Below are 15,540 nucleotides of genomic sequence, written 5' to 3' on the forward strand. Positions count from 1 at the left end.
GCGAAGCTCATGCTGACTTAGCAATGTCATCAATGTGCCCAAAGGGCCATATAACTGTTTCTGTCTGTGACTCCAGATCCCCATGCCCTCCGATGGATCATGGGGCTAGTGCAGGCTAGTGTATTGTATTCTATTGAACATTTATATACTCCTGTGTGGGGAACTGATGCATTTCCCTACATGGCAGCAGGCTACACCTTGCAAGGTGTGTGGTTGGAAGGATGTTGCATTTCTTTTGATTCTATGCGGGAAGTGTTTTCATGTTGTGCGTGATGACCCCAGTGCCTGCAGTTGAGACCCATCCACAGTCATCTTTGGGGAATAGCACTCATTTTTCCTCAACAGACTTTGGTTCAGAGCAAAAGAGAGAAAAACACAAAAGGGAAAAAGAAGGAGAAAGAGCAAGAGAGAAAGCCACTACTAAAGGGAGAAAGCAGGGAAGCAGCCACTCTGCTGTAAGGTTTAGGTAATCCCAAATGGATATGTTAGCTAACTCTGTGCTTCTGGCTGCTCAGAAGTCGTATTGTTTGCCTGGCATCGTCATTTATTTCTGTACACTGTGCAAGTTGATTGATTGATTGAATAAACATTTTTCTTTACATTTATTTCTTCAGAATAGGCTACTTGATATTGGTCTGCAATTTGCTCGGTCAAATGGGTTGAGGTTTTGATTTTGAGGAATGGGTTAATAGGAGGCTTCCTGCATTGGTCGGAATGAATCGAGTCCCAGGGACTTGCTAAGTAAGCTTTTAGCTATGTCCCATACACAGTTTGTGCAAATACTATTTTTAAAGATATTTGGAGGTGGTGGGTCTGATGGTAAACCAGATGGTCTGCTTACAATGATAACATCGAGGAAATATTTTGCTGAGAGGATATGGGAAGTATTTAGTGTTCCAAGATTGCTTTGTACCTTTCTATGGTGCTTGGGTCATCTTCTGGGTGGTTGTATCTGTGTTCGCCTTAAGATGATTTTCTACCACTTTATGTTTTTTCTATCAATTCTGTAGAGGTTTTGCCATAGAAGGCTTGTGATTGTGTGTTTCTGTGTGTTTTGGCACTCTGAATTGTTGAATTTTCTAGAACCTTGTGGAGTTCTTTAGACAGAGCAGTCGGCTTCAATTGCACATGTGGAATAGTATTGCCTTTTTGTAGTTCCGATAAGTCTTGTCTAGGCTTTGTTATACTGGCATTATATAATTATCTTCTTTTCATCTCTTGATGTTCTCCACCTGTGTGCCCTTTCTTGGTATCTATTTGTCCAATGCAGTGGACATACAGTTGTAGAAGGTATAAATGTCTTGAGGTCCCAGATGGTTTGGGAGGCACTCAGTGCAAGTCACAGGTAAGAAGTTCTAAAGCAATGAGTTGTCATGTTTGTTGGAAGATGCCGACTCATGATAATTGGTGAATGACTGTGGCTGCTCCCCCTGTGCAGTCTGGTCTGTCCATGTGTTGTATGCTGTTGGTCTGAATACATGATGTGCATGACCTGAGCCAGGTTACTTGGATGAATCTGTCGTCAAGGTTATTGAATGTGACAAGCTTGGCTCTTTCTTCTGCATAACTACTGTGTATGTCAATGAGCATGAGATGTCTGTTGTGTTTGCTGTGCATATTGATGAGATGGTGTTAATGAAGTTGATTACATTGCTGATTTTTTGTATACTGGTGCGGAGGTTGCAGTGTTTGGAAAGCCATTGTGACATCTTGATGTGATAGTCAAATGGTCTGACTTGTGAGACGGAGGTTTTGCTGCACAACTTTAACCAGCCCTAACAGGAAATGCCATTGGTATGGAGCACCCTTAGCCCAGGATAGCCAGGAACGGATGCCCCGGGAAGTTTAAGATGAAGGAGCGAAGGAGACATGCCCTTGACCTCAATCACCCTTAACAAAGTGATAGCCAGGTAAGCACGCCCTGGGAAACTGAAGAATAAGAAACAAAGAAGACATGACATTGACCTCAACCGCTCTTAGCCAAGGACAGCTAGCTAATGATGCCATGGGAAGCTGAACATGAAGGGGCGAGGAAGACCTGCCATTCGCCCTTACCCAACGACTGCCATGCTTGGATGCCCTGTGAAACTGAAGATGATGGGGTGAGTTGACATGCCATTGATCTGAAGCGCTCATACCCAAGGATGGCAAGCTAATGATACCCTGAGAATCTGAAGATGAAGGAGTGAAGAAAACATGTAATTGATTGATCTGGAGTGCACCTAGCCAAGGATAGCCAGGAGGGAATACCTTGCAAAGTAGAAGATGAAGGTGTGACGAAGCCATACCAATGACCTTCTAGTATCTGTAGTTAAGTGCGGCCAGACAAAGATGCTCTGGGAGGCAGATGAAGAGCTGAAGTGGATATGTCTTTGACTTCAAATGCTCTTAGCCAAGGATGTCCAGGTAAAGATTCCCTGGGAATTTGAAGATGAAGAGGCAAAGACGTCCTGCAATTGACCTCAGCTGCCCTTAGCCTAGGACAGCCAGGCAAGCGGGGGAGCTGAAGATGAAGTGGGGGAAAAGAGATGCTATTGACCTGCATCGCCCTTAGCTAAGGATGCCCAGGCAAGGATGATGTGGGAAGCTGAAGGGGCAAAGAGGACATGCCATTGACCTGGAGTACTCTTAGCCAAGGATGGCCAGTGGAGGATACACTGGGAAGCTGAAGATAAAGGGATGAAGAAGAAGACATGATTTTGATCTCAATCATTTTAGCAAAGGATGGCAAGCTGAGTATGGCTTGGGAAGCTGTAGATGAAGAGCGATTAAGATATGCAACTGACCTGGAGCACCCTTAGCAAGTAAGGTCAGCTGAGGATGACTTGGAAAACTGAATATGAAGGGGTGAAGATCACATGCAATTGATGTGGAGCCTCCTTATCCAAGGATAGCGAGTCAATGACACTCTGAGAAGCTGAAGACAAAGGAATGAAGAAGACATTCCATTGGCCTGGAGCGCCCTTAGACAAATATGGCCAGCTGAGGATGCCCTGGGAAGCTGACAAGTGCCCTTAAACAAAGGTAGCCAGTTGAGGGTGACCTGGAAAGCTTAAGGAACGAAGAAGACATTCCATTGGCATTTGAGTTCTCTTAGACAAAGGTAGCCAGTTGAGGATGAAATAGAAAGCTGAAGATGATGGAACCAAGAAGCATTTCATTGACCTGGAGTGCCCTCAGCCAAAGGTAGCTAGTTGAGGATGCTCTTGGAAGCTGAAGATGAAGGAATGAGTAAGACATTCCATTGATCTGGAGTGACCTTAGCCAAATGTTGCCAGTCGAGGACACTCTGGTAAGCTGAAGATGAAGGAACAAAGAAGACATTCCAGTGACTTGGAGTGGAGTGCCCTTAGCCGAGAGTAGTCAGTTGAGAACACTCTGGAAAACTGAAGACAAAGGGTCGAAGTATACATTCCATTACCCTGGAGTGCCCTTAGTCAAACGTAGCCCGTTGAGGAGGCCCTGGGAAGCTGAAAATGAAGGAATGAAGAAGACATTCCATCGACCTGAAGTGCCATTAGACAAAAGGAGCAAGTTAAGGATACCCTGGGAAGCTGAAGATGAAGGAATGAAGAAGACATTCTATTGACCTGGCGTGCCATTAGACAAAAGGAGCAAGTTAAGGATACCCTGGGAAGCTGAAGATGAAGGAACAAAGAAGACATTCCAGTGACCTGGAGTGCCCTTAGCCGAGAGTAGTCAGTTGAGAACACTCTGGAAAACTGAAGACAAAGGGTCGAAGTATACATTCCATTACCCTGGAGTGCCCTTAGTCAAACGTAGCCCGTTGAGGATGCCCTGGGAAGCTGAAGATGAAGGAATGAAGAAGACATTCCATCGACCTGAAGTGCCATTAGACAAAGAGAATGAGTTGAGGATGCCCTGGGAAGCTTAAGATTAAGGAATGAAGAAGACATTCCATTGACCTGGAGTGCCCTTAGTCAAAAGTAGCAAGTTGAGTATGCCCTAGGAAGCTTAAGACAAAGTGATAAGAAAAACATTCCATTGTCCTGGAGTGCCCTTAGCCAAGGACAGCCAGGCGACGATGCACTGGGAATCTGAAGATGAAGGGACGAAGAAGACATTCCATTGACCTGGAGTGCCCTTAGGCAAAGGTAGCCAGTTAAGGATGCTCCGGGAAGCTGAAGATGAAGGAACGAAGAAGACTTTCCATTGGCCTGGAGTACCCTTAGACAAATGTAGCCACTTGAGGATGTCATGGCAATCTGAAAATGAGGGAACCAAGAAGACTTTCCATTGACCTGGAATGGCTTTAGACAAAGGTAGTCAGTTGAGAATGCCCTAGGAAGTTAAAGACTGTCATGCCGGCCAGCCCCGCTATGTTTGGCTCGCTGGCTACGGCCGAGGAGTATAAAACTCCTCTACTCCCGTACTAGAATGCTTTGCGTTCTAGTGTTTCGGGATTTCTCTGAGCTCTGCTTTCAGGTCATTTGCCCATACTCTTCCAGTCCCTCGTTGACTCTTGGCTTCTCTCCTGCATCTTCCTCGCGGTTTCTTTGGTTCCTCCTCCTCTGCCTCCTGGATCCTGGTTACGGTTCTGCATCTTGAAGCCGATGCAACCCCAGCTCTGTTTTTTCCGGTCCTCGCTCCAGTCCACGCTTTGGTCCTCAAGCTGATGGTCAGACCGAAAGGGTAAACCAATTTTTAGAACAGTACCTAAGATGTCAGCTTCTACATTCCACATCAGACTGGGGCACATTTCTATGGATAGCCGAATTTTCTTATAACAATAGCTGTCATTCTTCCACTAACTATTCTCCTTTCTATTGCAACTTTGGGTTTCACCTCCGGTTCATGCTGTTACCCCTTCCTCTCTCTAACACCACTCCCGCTGCTCTGGAATTCATACAGAACGTGCATGACATACACAAATTAACCATAGAGGCTCTAGAGAGGGCTAAGCCTGTATACAAGGAAAAGGCGGATCTCCATCGACGTTCGGAACCTACATATCCAATAGGAGATGAAGTGTGATTATCCACCAGAGACATTACAGAGAAAGGATCCTGTAAATTCAAACCTTGTTTTATTGGCCCCTACAAAATAAGCAAGGTTATTAATCCTGTTGCAATGAAATTAGATCTTCCTCTTCCTTTAATATACACCCTATTTTCCATGTCTCCTTATTGAAGCCTGTGGTAGCTGGTACACAAATGCCTACTAGTCCAGCATCAGTGATAATAAATAATGAATCTGAATATGAGGTTGAAGTTATCATTGACTCTAGAAGAGTGAGACAAAGGTTGCAATACCTCATACATTGGAAAGGTTATGGTGTTGAGGATCGCACTTGGGAGCCAGCAAGTCATGTATATGCCCCTCGATTGTTGTGCCTTTTTCATAGACGCTAACCTGAGAAACCTGGTGTGGGCTGTTATGAGGGGGTGTACTGTCAATTCTGCCAGCCCCGCCGATCCCGCTACATTTGACATGCGGCCTACGGCCGAAAAGTATAAAGCTCCAACACTCCCGTACAAGAACGCTTTGCGTTCTATTGTTTCGGGATTTCTCTGAGCCTCGCTTTCAGGTCATTTACCCGTACTCTTCCAGTCCCTCGCTGACTCTCGGCATCTCTCCTTCATCTTCCTCGTTGTTTCGGCGGCTCCTCCTCCTCTGCCTCCTGGATCCTGGTCACGGTTCTGTGTCTTGATTCCGACGTAACCCCTGCTCTGTTTTTTCCAGTCTCCAGCTCCAGTCCATACTCTGGTCCTCGCTCTGGTCCATGCTCCAGTCCTCAATCCAGTCCATGCTCCGGTCCTCGCTCCAGTCCGCGCTCCGGTCCTCGCCCTGATCCACACTCCAGTCCTCGCCCCAGTCCACACTTAATTCCCTGGGTGCCTGAAGTTCTTCAAACAAATAAAGAACAGGACATCAACCAGTGATTTTGGATATGTGGTAACAGTGCTTTCTGCACCTGTTAAAAGGCTTTTTGTAGAATGCTAGCACAATGAACACTTAGCTGAGTGTTGTTCCTTCATCTCTGGAGATCTGTCTTTCTGTTGTAATCAACATTTATGATGTCTCTGTAAATATTAACATAAAATACTCTGTCACTTCTTACTGAGGTCAAGGAGAAGCAGGGCATTATCTTCCTATTTAGCAATTCGCTTATTTTTCTAATTACAGTGGGTCACTCTCAGCCTAACGTAGGTGGGTACTTTTCTGTGTTTTGCAATTATTTTTTATGACCTCCCTGGGCATTGTTTCTTTAATGTTTTCTCTATTTCTGTAGACAAAAAATATTGATTTTTACCCAGAAACTCTAAGTACTACACAAAGGAAGAGAGGAATCGCTCAGGTAGTAAAGAGAGAGATACATCCCACTGTTAAAATCGTGGCATATCACGGCCTTGTGTGCTCTGTTCGTCTTGTCACATTTAGCAACTTTTATTGATTGCCTGGCCTTATGTTTAACAAAGAGACTTTGTGGGACAATTGGTTTCTTTTCTCTTATTTCTTCCCCTCTTCCTCTGATTTACCATTGTTGCTTTGACACTGTTGTGCACGGTAGGTTAATAGGGGAAGTTGGGTGCTTCCATCTTGCATGTCTTTCCTGCGGACACAGAGGTAGGAATGTAGGAAAGTATGATCAGATTCTTATGGTTACCCCCACTTTTTTCTTGATGTGATGCTGTTTTTGACTAGTCTGACTGGGATCCTGCTAATCAGGACCCCAGCCTATCTGCTTTCTCCCTAAACTGTTGTGCTCAGCACCTAGGTACATCCCAGATTGGATACTGGGGCACCCTTGTCAGTCCCTAGTATATGGTGCCCATGTACCCAAGGCAGAGGTACCTCAGAGGTCTCCCATGGGCTGAAGCATGCATTATGCCACCCATGAGAGACCATTCAAAATGGATCTACAGGCCTGCCATTGCAGCCTGTTTAAGTTGGTGCATGCACCACTTACTGAAGATATAGGTTTACTATATCTAAGGGTCACTGCACTTAAAACCTATAAATCACCCTTATAGCAGGCCTTTACAATCCGGAGGGCAGGTTGCTTGGTCCTAAGTGTGTGGGTGCCCCTGCATGAGTAGGACACCCCTGCAGCCTACAGAGTCCATTCTCCCGGGTTGTCAGTGAAGCAGCCATATACTTTATAGAGGGGCAACGCGTAATCGCGCGATGACCATCTCAAAAACAGCTGCAACTAATTCTATCATGTTTGGTATCAAACATGTTGGAATCATACCCCCACAAACGGTGTGGAAAGTAGGATTCCAAGCCCTGGAAGAGCCCTCCGTTTGTCTCTCAGTGTTCCCGGTACCAGCCTTCTAGTCCTGGACAGGACAAAAAAGTTGTTGCCGACCAGAGACACATTTTGCCCTCCTGCTGCTCAGCCAAGCTCGAGCAGGGGAAGGCAGCACAATAGGCATCCTGTCACTGGGAAGAGTGACTGGCTCCCAGACAGGATTTAGTGTATTAGGGCTGGGTGGGTGCACTTGCCAGTGCCTGAGAGTCTGCATGAGGGGCATATTTGGTGTCCTTGTGCGTAGTCCAGTTCAAAGCAGTCCTGGGATCCGTTGGCTCCAGCTCTATATAAACAACAAAGTACCTCTAACACCATCGATCGGTTATTCATTCTGCCACAGTGGTTATCTCAGTTGATTCTGGGCTATCATTTATATATGAAATCATTCAATATTTTTCAAATGCAAAGAAGAGGTTACCATCACATAGTATTTTCAAGACATATTTGAAACAAACGGTGTTTTGAACACAAATACAAAAGCACATATACACTATTTACATTGCAAACATTAATGTGACCTAATACTTAGACAGAAAACATACAGACATCCATGTTCCAGGTTAAGACAGTGCTAATACACATTTCTTCTTGACACCAATGGTCAGTCCTACGTTCATATCAGGTAATTGGGACTTTATTGTATTTGGTCCTCAATTATTTTTTAGTTCAGGTCCTAGAGAGGTCAGGGACTTATTAGCAGACTCTAATACAGAGCATCAACTATTCCGCTCGAGTGTACCTGATATGAAGTGATGCCTTCAAGTTAGGTTGGTCTGAACCTCTCTTTTTGACAAGCCAACGCGTTTCGGCCTTCAGTTGATAGGACCAAATGCAATCTTTCAAGTGAAGGTCTTTACCAGGGCGGGGCTTTAAGGTGGTAGGACTTTGTGTGCCTGCATAAATGAGACATTAATTAGAAACCTAGTAAGTGGCTGAACCTAATTTTCTATTGTGCGCATTATATTGGTTCAAGTTAGGATCATGACATACCGTTTTATGGCTCACATGGAGGAATAGCGTAGTATTCCTATGTTCCTTTGTGTGACATTTCTTTCAGGGCGAAATTCATCAAATCAATATTAGAGGGGGAGTAACCTCCCCCCCTGTAAAGACCCTCCCCTGGGAGGGTCCCCTGAACATTCCTAACCCTTTCCTTAGGGTACTTAAGGGCTTACCTGGGTTTAGGTCCCTAGATTCGTTGTGGGATATGATTCAGAATTGAAACCACTGCACTTCCACTGTCTGGGCACTCTGGACTTTGCCGGACTTCATTTGGGCCTGACTTCGTCTCCCTTTCAGTCTGCTGCATTGTCGGTGCCTGTACAACCTGCCAAAGCCTGTGAAGCATCAAGCACAACTGAAGTAATTTCCCTTGGAGTGAAGGAGTCACTCCCCTGCATTCTCAGGCACTGCAATGAAGACGCCCAGTCTGCAGATCCAGAGCTCCTCAGCACTCCGTGGGCTATGCAACACAGGTGGTAGTTTTTCTTAGCTCGTTAGGTCTGTTCTACCCTCTTACCAAGTTTGAGGTCACTAGTCCTCATGGGGGTTGCAATAACCAAACCCCTGGGTACCACATCCCCTTTGCAGTTGCAAAGGCTTGTTGACATCTTTGCAAGAAGATCTTTGGGCTCCAAGTAGTCCCAACCTCGAGCACCTCCAGTGACTAGAATATTTGGCCACACCACATTGTGTGCATCGTGGCATGCATCTTTTGGTGAACTGCTTGGGGTCCTCTTGCGACTCCTGTGCCTTTGGCCTTTGGGTCCATTTGAGGGTCACCTTTAGTTTCCTTGGGCTCTCTTGAGTGCTTGGGGCCAGCCCTGACTTCCCTGCTTGTGGAGAGTCTCCTGGACCTTGCTGGTCCCAACCGTGCACCTTCATGACTTCCTGCATGGGTTGCATTTGCCAAGGCTTGTTGGTGCTCCCGCCGGGCACCAACCCCCTCAGCACTCGACATCCTTTGAGGGACAGCTCGTATCCAGGTCCTGGTTGTCATCAGTGTTGCCTGATCCTCGCAGCTGCAACGTCAAGGTCACGGTCATCTCACCTGAAGCACCCGACATCGGAGGGCATTCGTCTTCCAAGTCTCCTAGTCACTCCAGAGTGACATCGACACTGTCCCCTCTGCTTTCAGGTACTCCTCTTCAAAAATCCATGTTTGGATTCCTCCGGACGCTTTCTCCTCTTCCAGCAGCTGCACTTTCCTGAAGTACTCCATTGGGTTTGACAGCGGTATCCGACGCCACTTTACACCAATGCACCCGGCTCCCCTGGGATAGGTAGTTTGGGTACAATGGTTTCCACGGGTGGGGTGGCTCTCCAACCTTCTGTCGTCCACTGTGTTTCTTCAGGCTCCACTGGGAAGGGTCCCATATCTTTAAAAATCCAACCGCGACTTGTACATAGACTTGTACGTAGCACGCGGTTGTATTCACACACTGCACACGCTCTCCATGGGGTCCCTATCTACTTACCTTGGTTGGTTCTGTGGGTCCCGAGCAATTGTACATCCTCTCAAAACTGTCCAGACTTGAGTCGTGGTTCTTATACCACTTTCTTAGGATATGGCTTGGTGCCCCCCTTGGGCCCACTGTGTATTAGTGCGCTTTGTGTCTATCTCTATGTAGGAGATACTGTAATGTACTAGATAGTGTTATATAATAAATACATATTTTTATAAATACTTTGTGTGGTTCTTTTTTCCTTTAATTCATACTATAAGATTGCATTCTGGTAAAACAGGGAAACAACCTTTACAACGCAGTCATTACATCGCACTACCTTTACATAGCAGTCATTACATTGCAACATACTTTACATCTGGGTCCCCTCATTGCAGAAGAAAGACAGAGAAGGCGTGATAAAAATGTATGTCTGTACTGCGGAAAACAAGGGCATTTCCTTAGAGAATGTTCCATGAAACCAAATAAAAGAGGAGGGCTGTAAAACTCATGAGCCCGAAGTCCTTGGAGACAAAGATTTCAGGTGGGTCAAGGTTAATTGTCTCATAACACACTATCCAAAAGAATTCCATGCCTTCTTCTCATCATTTCTTTCTTTCATCACAAGTGGAATGGGGACAGCAGTCTTTTGAAGTGAAAATTATGTTAGACTCAGGGGCTACAGGTAATTGCATGGATTTATCTTGGGCAAAAAGTAAGACTATTCCCTTTGTTACTAAGGCTTCTTGGGAGGAAGGTAAAACTATAGATGGCAGTAACATCAAGTCAGGTACAATAACACACTCCACTGCTGAGATTACTTTGGTTATTCAAGAAACCCATCGAGAAACTATTTCCTTTGACCTTGTTCAGTCATCCCAATTTCCAGCTATTCTAGGTCTTCCATGGTTATGTCAGAGCAACCCACTTATTGACTGGAGGGCATTGTCATTATCTTTTGAGTCGGAGTATTGTACTACTTGCTCTAGAATAGATCGAAGTCGCTCAGGGGACGTAGCAGTGATTACAGATACTGTAACTCCCAAACTACCCTCTTGTTATCATGATTCAAAAAGTGTTTTTGACAAGGAAAAGGCCACTACTCTCCCGCCACATAGATCCTATGATTGCAGGATAGATTTGATAATTTTGGTGGCTGGAGCTCAGATACCATGTAGCAGAATCTACGCATTAACAGAAAAACATAATCAGCCAGTGATAACTTTATTTCGGCCGTAAGACCATAAAAGTGCACATAGGTACATCAACAAACACAGTAAGACAATAAATAGGCACAAAAATTTTAAAAAGAGAATTAAACAACGAGTTATCATGAAAGGGAAATAGATACGAAAATTAATTTAAAAAGGTTCGTCTCCTTCGCCACATGCCATGCAAATAGCGAGATACTGCAAAAACAATAGGGGGGTGAGTGTCGTATAATAAGGACCTAAAAGCCTGGTTAAAATGACGAAATCCCAAGTTCCTACAAATGGGAATCAACCAACATTTTCTAATTGCAGAGTAGGCAGGGCAGAAGAACAACACGTGTGAAACAGTCTCCATTTTATAGTTACATGCGGGGCAAGTTTCCTGATTCTGCGTCTGCCACTTAGCTGAAAAGGACCTAACCGGTAGGGTACCGTGTCTTAACTGAATGTATAATTTTCGTGCAAGCGGGGGCTCAATTTGATCCATGAATTCCTCAAATTTTGAATCAGTTTTAACTGTGAGGAACTCCGAAGTCAACCTACCCACCGCTATAGAGCTCAAAAGTATTTGAGAGTTCCGTGTACATATCAGTGAAAAGAGTTCTTTCTTGGTTAGCCCGGAACAAAAAGTTTCCGGGGTTACCCAGAGTTCCGGGAGTCCTAAACAGACACTAGCTGCTTTAATATGTTGGAACCAAGGGATCTTTTTAGATTTGAGGAGAGGCCAGATCTCGACAAATTCAGCTCTGTATGAGGCCAGTTCAGGAACCGACCACAACCTTTTCCAATACAGGATTGGTCTGGCACTTACAATCTCCTCTATTGAGACTAAGCCAAAATCAAGTCTCAGGGGGATCAAAGGAGTGCTAGAGGGGAGCCCCACAAGTGTTCTTAAAAAGGACTGCTCAACCTTAATAAGGGTCTCTATTTGCTTATGTCCCCAAAAATCAGCCCCATAGATTACAGCCGCTCTGGCCTGCCGACAAAAAATCTCCAGAGCAGGAGACACTGGTTTATAGGTCGATTTTTAAAAAACTTTATTTAGACCCCCCGCCAACTGAGAAAGCTTAAGCGTCGACTTGGCTATCTGCTTATTCCATTTAAAATTCTCAGTTAAGGTAAGGCCCAAGTAAACAAAGGTTTTAACCCTTTCAAGGGGAATGCCAAATAAAACTGGATTTGGGCGTACCCGCTTTGGGGGGTTGAAAATCATAAATTTTGTTTTCCCCAGATTGATTTCCAATCCCCGCTGCTCACAAAACTTTACAAAACCATCAAGTGTGTTTTGAATGCCCGATGATGTTCTAGACAGCAGCAAAGTGTCGTCCGCAAACATCAGAGCGGGCACTCGACCTGTTGCCAATTTTGGGGCATCATTGTTTACCACACAATTCAGGTGGTCCACAAGACCATTAATGTAAAGGCTAAAAAGTGTGGGAGCCAACACACACCCTTGGCGAACACCTTTATGGACAGGAAATCGATCAGTAAGATCACCATGCTTGCCATATCTCACCTGGGCAAAATTATTTTCATGAAGCCGACGTAAGACAGCTAGTAAATAGGGCGGGAGGCCCAAGTCTGCTAGAACCTGCCACAATTTAGCTCGTGGAACTAAGTCGAAAGCTGCCCGTAGGTCCACAAACACAAGGTAGAGGCTGCCACCCTCCACCTTGGCTGTTTTCCAATACAAGACCTGCAGGCGAAAAATCTGGTCGACAGTAGAAATACCAGCCCTAAAGCCTGCCTGGAAAGTAGACAAAATTCCTTTCTCTTCAATCCACCCCAGGACCCTGTCCAACAGAATCCTCCCCATTAGTTTTTGGGAAGTATCAATTAAACTGATGGGCCTATAGTTAGAGGGAGTCAGTGGGCAGCCCTTTTTTAGGATAGGCACAATTTCGGCTCCAAGCCAAGTTGGGGGCACATTGTCCCCCTGCAGAATGCAGTTAAATAAGGTAACCAAATAGGGGGCCCATATCTTTGGTTGTGCCCTAAACAGATCTCCGGGCAGTTTATCAAGGCCGGGAGCCTTATTAGGGAGCATTTTTCCTATCGCTGTTTCTACCTCAGTCAGGGTAAAGAGATCAGAAGAAACACAGCATCCAAAAGGTGGCAAAGGTTCAGGAGAGCCATCAGTTAGGCCGTCATGATCGGGCATACCGTATAAATCACCAAAGTGATTTTCCCAGATTGAGGAGGCAATATTAGGTGCAGGAGCAAGGTGTTGCCCACCAACTCCAATTGCTACAATGGACCAAAATGATTTGGCGTCATTGCGACTAAGTGCAAGCTCGAGCTCTTCCCACACTGCGGCCTCCCTTTCCTTCTTCGCATCGCTAATTGCTTTTTTGTACAGGGAGCGATTTACCCTGATGACTTCTCTGTCGTTGGTTTTTATGGCCAGCAACAGAGCCTTTTTGGCCATGCGACAAGTCATATTAAACCACCGTACAGTTGTGGTCCGGAACTGGGTTACCTTCTTTGACGGATACAAGATATCTTTTAGGGCCATAACCAGTTGGCCATGTATATCAGATGAGCTGTCCGAAGGGCCAATCCTCCCCATTTCTACAAGAAATGGTATGATAATCTTATATAGTTCCGCAAGTTTACTATCGGACATTAGGAGTTCAGGCCATTTGACCCTATACATAATCTATAATTGCAAGAATATTTGGATGAGATGCTACATATTGGCTTTATTTGACCTTCTCGATCGCCCGCCTCCTCGCCTCTTTTTCCTCCCAAAATCAGAGGGTGGCCTTAGGTGTTGCATCGATTACAGGGCCCTCAATGACGTGACAATAAAAAATCGTACCCTTTACTGTTGATATCCTCCCTACTTGATCAAGGGAAGAATGCTAGGATCTTCACTAAGTTAGATCTATGTATTCCCTACCATTTAGTGAGAGTCAAAGATGAGGATGAGTGGAAGACAGCATTTCGTCCTAATTTGGCCTTTATGAATATCGGGTAATGCCATTCGGTTTGTGCAATGCTCTATCTGCCTTTCAGTTTTTTTTCAACAATGTGTTAAAAAGACATGTTGGACTTATATGCAATTGCATATATTGATGATATCTTGATTTACTCCTCATCAGTTAAGGAGCACAAAAACCATGTTAGAAGTTTGCTCGAGAGACTTCAAGACCATCATGATTACTTGTGTGTCACCCCTGAGGCGGAAGCCAGGGGCTGTGAGTGTGTAGACGCTTGATTTTATTTTATTAGCGCTGTGCGCTGTGTTACTCTTAGCCCTGTATTAATTTGTGCACGATCACCTTTCTCTTTTAAAAGTGAACATTCTTTGTACTTTTAAAAATCTCTGCTCATCGCCCTGCTCCTACCTCAGCTTCATCCCTCGCTCGGCAGATCTGGTGCTGGGTCGAGCCGAGGGTGGACGCCATTTTGGGAGCAGGCAGGGGTAGAGCTCTAGTCGCGGCTGCCTCCCGTCCTTCTCTCCTCCTATAAAATTAACACTGCTCCCCGACGGCGCAGCGGGCGGGCGGGCGCAGCGGGCGCGCCAAAGGAAAGCCCGTCTGCGCCCGTCCGCGACCGTCCGGGACCCGGGGCCAGAAACCCCGCCTCTGTTTTAATGTACACCTCCGAGCAGCTCCACACATATCAAGGTACTTGGCCCCTCTGCCCTTTCACGCTTAAACGCATTCATGCCCTGAACATTGCCGCCCCTTCCCTCCCCTCCCCCGCTGTTTCCTCGTCTAGTCAGCAGCTTACCGTTACTCCCGTGTACTCTCCCCTTTCCCCCCCTGTCCTCCAACGGTGGCCTCTGCCTACCTTCTTAATACCCGCTCAGCGGGCTGGCATCAGTTGGAACTTTACAACCTCCTCGACACAGAGTTTCCTGATCTGTTGTTTCTGACGGAAACCTGGTTTTCCGCAGATTCTCAGCCTGATGTTCTATCTGCACTCCCCGACTCGTACTACATACTTCGGGCCGATCGTCCTGATGGGAAAGTTGGCGGGGGTGTGGCATTGATCATTCGGTCCACTCTTCCGTTTCAACCCCTGTCCTTCCCTCCCATACCTAAAGTTGACGTCTTAGTGGCCCGCTCGGTGAATCTCTCCGCCCCCCTCACCGTAGTCCTTGTATATCGCCCTCCTCAAACAATGCCTTACTTTCTACCCGCTTTGCAAGAACTACTGGCCACTCTTGTGATCAATAACTCGTCCGTTCTTTTACTGGGTGTGAGAAGTTGGCCTGGTATATGATGCTCACTAGTTAAAGTGATCACCTTGTACCATGCCAAGCAACCCTTATGGTGTGGTTGTAAGTCAACCTTTTCGGACTAGCTGCCCTAGTGGTAGCGTAGGCTAAGCAGTCTTTGAGGCTAAACTCGTGAAGCGTGTTAAGCCAGCTGTTTTACCAAATGCAACCCCCTTTTATACCAATGAAAGGACACCACACAGATATATATTCAAAATATATATGTATTTATTTCTCAAAGTAACCCCTAGTCTCTTTATGAGCACAGGAGCACAAATCGTCAAACAAGATTACAGTAGAATACACAGAAGTTGCACTTTATATGGATAGGCCCTGGTGGCCGCTCGAACCATATACTAAAATAGTGGTATAAGTACCACG

The sequence above is a fragment of the Triturus cristatus genome, chromosome 6 (genome assembly GCF_964204655.1).
Source record: "Triturus cristatus chromosome 6, aTriCri1.1, whole genome shotgun sequence".
NCBI lineage: Eukaryota > Metazoa > Chordata > Amphibia > Caudata > Salamandridae > Triturus > Triturus cristatus.